The 6,797-nt window shown below is 34.2% G+C and overlaps 1 protein-coding gene across 4 annotated transcripts in view; it reads right to left on the bottom strand.

The window, feature by feature from the left end:
* Nucleotides 1-6,797, bottom strand: part of LOC106883596 (DCN1-like protein 4) — a 45,366-nt gene that overhangs the window by 22,568 nt on the left and 16,001 nt on the right. Inside the window, exon 1 of one of the 4 annotated variants that reach the window (XM_052973720.1) lies at nt 1,420-1,549. The exons of 1 other annotated variant lie outside the window; for it this stretch is intronic. The gene's annotated coding sequence lies outside the window, so the exon portion shown is untranslated. Of the gene's footprint in view, nt 1-399; nt 554-754; nt 882-1,419; nt 1,550-6,797 lie in introns of those variants that run through there. 2 more of the 4 variants (XM_014934675.2, XM_014934673.2) reach the window with 2 other exon arrangements.

Below are 6,797 nucleotides of genomic sequence, written 5' to 3'. Positions count from 1 at the left end.
TGTGTGTGTGTGTGTGTGTGTGTGTGTGTGTGTGTGTGTGTGTGTGTGTGTGTGTGTGTGTGTGTGTCTGTGTGTGCAACAAATTATAATGGCATGTAATGCTATCTGTTGTGTAGAAATGTCAATGAAATACCAATCGTTTTCTACACTTGACACAAAGTTATGTCTAGCATGTATATTATTATACATATACACACACATTACGTAACGAGTGAAGTAAAGGTACATGCGTCCATATCCAAATATATCATCATATGTCGTTAACATACATCATGAATAAAATATAGATACACATATGCAATATAAACACTATATAATATACTGCCTCATATACAATTTCACAGAAAAGATTGCATATTCCCGTTGTGAATGACGAATGGAATGCTACTGGATACGTACAGAATCTGAAAGTTTGGCCAGTCTGTAATCAGAATTCGATTTATACATCTTTGAACGATTGCGAAAACAGCTAAAATAAATATTTAAGAAACACATGTAGCAGCAGCAGCAACAGCAGTAGTAGCAGTGGTAGGGAATAACAACAGGAACGTATATAAAAAGGAAGGAAGAAAGAAAGAAAGAACGTAAAAGAGAAAAACAACGAAAGAAAAAAAAGGAAAACAAAATAGAAATTAAATTTAAGAAAAGCCAAAAGAAAAAAAAAATTATTAAAAGCGTTCTGGAAGTAAGCTTTCAGCGTTGATGGCACAAGTTTTCAAAGATGGGATAAGCCGTTAGATAAATAAATACATACCACTCATCTAAACTATAAAGGTAAATAAACGAAGAGGAGAACGACAATGATGGTTATGAAGGATGTTGCATTCAGAAACTGCACTGCATCGGATTGTCAAACGGTATTTAGATAAGTTCCGTTGCGCTTTGAGTTCAAATCCCAGCGGGTTGGCTTTGATTGCTTTTCACCTAACGAGGTCGATGAAATAAGTACTGATACGATTTAATCAACCGTAATCTTTTATAACAAATTTGTGACATTATGCTGTTTTACATATATATATATATATATATATATATATATATATAATGTCTCTAAAAAATATATAAACATCACAACTATTTTTCCCTTCTAGAATACAGGAAAAGTCAGACAAAAAAATGTCCCAAAAAATATCAAAGAAAAAAACTCACATGCAAAAAAGGAAAAAGTTACGCAACACACTTAAATATCTTAAATTACCATTATATAAATTGTATTGTTGTTGTGGGCAATGGTATATATAATCGGTTAATAATCGATTTCAAATAATATTTAATTACGTTAACTAATACTTAGAATGAAATGTGACATTTTTTCCCTGTGACTTCATTTCCGTTTACCTCTTCGATAATTCTCAGACCTTGTATCTTCCGTGTAAAAAAATAATAAATAAATAAAAATCAGAATCATAATTGTCGTACCGTTTGACAGACGTAGCGCCCAGTCATAATCCCCCGAGTGAAACTATTCTCAACTAAGGGTCGCACATCGGCTTTACACCAGATAATGAGGCACCGGTCGGCGAAGACACGATTCCTCCCTTATCTTGTGAGAGAAGAAACTATTTCAAAAATCGTCATCTAACATGAAGGTGCACTCGGTAAATGGAACCGCTTATCTGAAAGGTCTTGATACTTCCTGTTGGTTGGTTTCCTTTTATGTTGTTTTATTTTCAAGATTAATATTTAATATTTTTCATTTCGAATAAAACAATAATAACAAAGCGTTAGACAAGATTCCGGTCCAATTCCCTCCCATTAGGTCAAATTCGCCCTTCATAAAAATCGCTTTGTTCTTCCCCACATATTTCTATTTTCCACGGATATTTTAATTTGTAACATTTTAGTTCTTTAGCATCATCATCAATAAGGTTATAATTGTTGTTTTTGTTTATCTCGAGCCATCATGAGTTCAAATTCCGCCGAGACTGACTTTGCATTTCATCCTTTCGAGGTTGATGAATTAAGTACCGGTCAAGTGCTGAGGTCGATATAATCAACTAGCGCCATCCCCCAAACAATTGTGCCAGTAATAGAAAAGATTGTATCAACTTTGCCTTTCATCCGTTCAGGTAATGAAATGATATTAATCAATTGTTCTGTTTCCCAGAATTTGTAGTCTTCTGCACATTTATTTGAATAGCTGAATCCAGCAGAAATTGGCTAAAATGTCTATGCAGTTACGTTCGTGGGTTGACTGCATTCCATCCTTCATGAGACCCATAAAAATAAGTACCTGTGAAGTTCTAGAATGTGCAGCCTGAGCATTTGTCAGAAATCATTATTATTGAATTTTTTAAAAAAGAAAAAAAATTATAAGGATAAAAAAAAAACCAGAAGTTTTTTTTGTTTTTGTTTTTTGATTGGGTACAAACAACAAAAGCTTTTATCTTTTTAACACGGGGCATAAACAGATTTAGCATCTTCCAATAACTGTTCACATCCATCCTGTTGTGCCACATGAACTCAATTGTTTTTGTTGCACTGAATTCTTCAAAGTATCAAACCAGTTCTCTACTGTCTAGTTTACTTTAATCATTAATGAATATCTTAATTACTTTATAATTTCGTTTTCTAGATAAACACTCATTCCCAAGTAATTTGATTTCCAAAAGATTTTTCTATTTGCAACGGAAAATTTTCAAATTGGAAACAATGGAGTACTAAAATGTTTAACATAAGGAAACAATGTGAAGATATGTTTTATGCATTAATGCGAACATTTCTCAAACAAAATGACAAATACAAGATATTACAGGCGTAAAAAGAAAAAAGACTTTTTTGGAGGAAAAATCATCCTACAAAATGAAGACTATTTCAGACAAATTTTACCACTTCTTTGTGACCAGAATGAACATTTATTGACATGTGCATTAATTGGATGAATTTTGATATATAGAATTTAAAATGGCATCTACTGACACATATCTACCATTTAAAATGGAAAGGATCTAATTTCCACAACTAATTGCTACAACTATCTGTCAATCATTCATCCTCTTACTACTAAATAGGTTATTGCTATTATTAGCTCTCTCCCACTAATCCCCGACATTACTGTCTCTCTCTCATTACTCCTCAAGCTTTATTTCTTCTGTTACCCTCTCCTCTACCACCTTCCATACTTCAATAATGCTGTTCCTGTCATCATACACTCACTTCTCTCAGTATCAAACCCTACCTCGACTTGTCATTACTCTTTCTGCTATTCTTTCTTAGAATGTGGAGCTCTTTAGTCTTATGAAGTACAAAGATACCTCAATGGTGCAGGTGCAACAATAAAATGCACCAAGTACATTTTGTAGGATGGTTGGCAAATTATTCAGAGACTGTGTGGAGTCAACTGAACTCATTGGTCTTGCCAACCTCACTAGTTCTAAAGCCATGGAAAAAATGCACCCAGTACATTCTGTAAAGTGCTTAGTGTTAGGAAGGGCATCTAGCTATGGACATGATGCCAAAATTGTCTTCCAACCCATCTCTGAATGCAATAACTTCAAATATGAACCATGACAACCCATTTAATACATGCCAGCATGGGAAATGAATGTAAAAATAACATTCTATATCTATAAATGCAAGAGAAAGACATCCAATAAAATAGGAATATATTTATCACAAGGTTCAACTATGGACAATTATGTCTTATTTTCATAGAGCTAGAAATAGAATATTGGAGATAAAAGTTATGTAAATTAACAAGCAAAGGAAACAAATGTTACAAAAAAAAAAACACTGTGTACAGTGAAATTCTCAGTTAAATATTGTATGTATTGAGGCCCTAAAATTTACATCTGCTGAGAGACAAAATAGGATAAGATATCAAAGCAAAACAGTGAAGGCTCTTAGAGATAATACAGGATATAAGACTAAAAATCCAGGATTTGCAATCAAAGTGTAAAAAGTTTTACTTTTGTAGCACAGAGTATTTGTAATATACACATGCTCTAGGTGCAAACATGAACTCTAAAAGTGAGGTTGTTGGAAACAGGTCAGTGAGGCTGAGTGTTCAGTTTCAATGCTCAAGTACTCTAATATTTAAATGCGCAGGCACTTCATATTCAGAATTTTAACCTATTAGTGCAGTATTCAATTACTGCACTTCACAGATGTAGTGATGATTCCATTCCCACACGTACATTCCATTCTCTCAGCCACTCAGTACTCTCATCTGGACATGAATAACAAAAAGTTTCTGTTACTCTGTCTCAAAAACCATCTTTCCACACTCACCAAATACATCTGCTTCTTCCATCACTTTCTGAAATTTTCCAGCCAACTTTTCAGTCATATCTCTTCCTGAATCAAGAACATTCTATTCCATGTCACTGCTCTCCAAAGTCATTATCTTTTGTGGTTACAACACTCACCACCCTTCTCAGCTTCCACACTCATCCTATACTAATGCCACTAATGTTGAAAAAAAGGAACATACCAAATCCCTAATTCTCTACATCAATGAGATACATCCTCTACGCACATCCCTGATGGAACACAGACATTTTAAACACCTTTTACCTCTTTTGCACCTCTAAACCCAATGTCTACAAAATCATCATCTCAGATCAGCCAAACACTGACTTTTCACAACAGTCCATTTACAAAGCCACACATAATACAAAGCACACACACACACACACATTCTTTCAGATCCACCTTATAGCAGTTTAAGTTATTGACTAGTCAGAACTCCACCAGTTCAATACTGTGTTTAGCAACTCACTTAACTCTTACCCATCAAAAATAGTTATGGCTGAAACCATCCTCTTAGGCATGTTCCTCTACATATACAAGAAAGCAAGTCCCAAATTCTCCAAGCGTTTCACACACAGCTGCCTATCCCATCCTTAAGAAAGGCACCCGTCTGATATGTCAACTATTGCTTTATTGCACTCGGTTCTAAGATTGCAAAGGTTAAGGAAACAGCCATTGCAAACAATCTCCTTAAATTCTATATGACAAATGGGCATCTTTTCAAATATATCTGCACTATCGCACTATCTTTTATTCATTTGACTACCTAGATCACTTTCTATAAATAATTAAATCATTTCATAAAGAAACGGATGTCTGGATTAATGCTAGCGGAAATGTAGTGGGACCCATTCTTGTAGAAACTGGTGTCAAATATAGTAACGTTCTTGTCCTAAATCTGCTTTCTTTGTATATTGTTGTTGTTCTTGCTGTGCTTTCGATAATGCTTGCTGTTTTGGAAGAAACAGTTAGCACCTCAGAAAAGCATTTTGCTTTTCAAATATATCTACACTATGTTTTATTCATTTTCTCCATTGGTAGCAATCAAAAAGTATTTCTTTCCCAGTTGACAGCACTTATTTTAAATGCTTTCAAGGAAAATTTTACACAGTTCTTAATCCTTTAACATTTAAAGCAGCCATATCTACTAAAATATTCTACTTGTTTTATGTCCATATTGACCAAATACTGATGTCTCACATCAACCTTACAATATCAGGCTAAAAATTTACAGTTATCCCATCAAAATCTCATAGCTACAGGATAATACATGATTTATTAAAAACAATGTGAATAAATAAGCATTAATTGTGACAGAATCATGTGAATGCTAAAGGGTTATGGCAAAGGCTTGGTTTGTTCAGAGGGTGCTTTCCACATATATGCTCACCATACAGAATTTTGTTTGGAATCTTCTTACCAAGCATTCATGCAATGTGATCAGTTCAAAACAAACAATGATACTTGTGTACCATAGCCTCGATGCTCAAAACTAAGCTCTCTTGAGAATCTCTTTGTTTAGAGTCTACAAGAAGCAACTGGAATTCAGAATGTCTTATACGTATCGGATAAATGCACTCTTACATTATGTCATGAGAATTTGAATATCTTCATCAATGTGTGCAACCAAGTCAGTCATCTGTATAAAGGAGATCACATAGAACTGAAAAACTGCATTAGCAGCAAAATGCTTTTCTGAGTTACTAACTGTTTCTTCCAAGATAGCAAGCAATATCAAAAGTATAGCAAGAACAACAGCAATATACAAAGAAAGCAGAGTTAGGGCAAGAATGTCACCATGTTTGACACCAATTTCTACAAGAATGAGTCCCACTACATTCCCTCTAGCATTGATCCAGACATCTGTTTCTTTATGAAATGGTTTAATTGTTTATACACAATGATCTAGGCAATCAAAGTATTTTCCACAGGAACGCCCGATTCACAATATCAAAGACTCTCATTAGCTCAATGAGGACCTAGACAATAACACTTCTGCATGACCTGCTATGGAAATCATATTCATTGTTTCTCTGCCAGAATAAAAACCTCACTCAGGTTTGGGATAAACATCAATTACAAGGAATTATTCAGGTAGTTAAGAATACTTACCAGAACCTTGCCAGCAACTGACAGTTATCAGATTTTGATTTTTATACATTTTCTTTTAAAAAGAGGTAATATAACTGCATGTATCCAGTTCTTGGGAACAGCACTATCTCTCCAAACTACACAAATAAGTTCATAAAGAACATGTGTGATACAATCACAAAAGACCTCCAAGCAAATTCCATCTCTATCAGGACGCTTACCAAGATTTAATTTACTTATTACTTTTGCTACCTCACAAATTGAGAATGCAATGTTCAAAGGAGATGACAACAGATCTTTATTCAATACTATTAATTACTGCATTGTCCATAACAGTTTTAACAGCACAGTGAAGTAGTGTTAAATCAGAGATCCAGTGATTTGTGATCTTTCCTGATTTAGAGAACAGACAAGTGATATCTTTAAAAAGTAAAGGCACCATTGCATATATATAT

Source organism: Octopus bimaculoides, chromosome 16 (genome assembly GCF_001194135.2).
Source record: "Octopus bimaculoides isolate UCB-OBI-ISO-001 chromosome 16, ASM119413v2, whole genome shotgun sequence".
In the NCBI taxonomy this organism is placed as follows: domain Eukaryota; kingdom Metazoa; phylum Mollusca; class Cephalopoda; order Octopoda; family Octopodidae; genus Octopus; species Octopus bimaculoides.
Note: the sequence above shows the minus strand (reverse complement) of the source record. Positions and strands in the feature narration are given on the sequence as shown.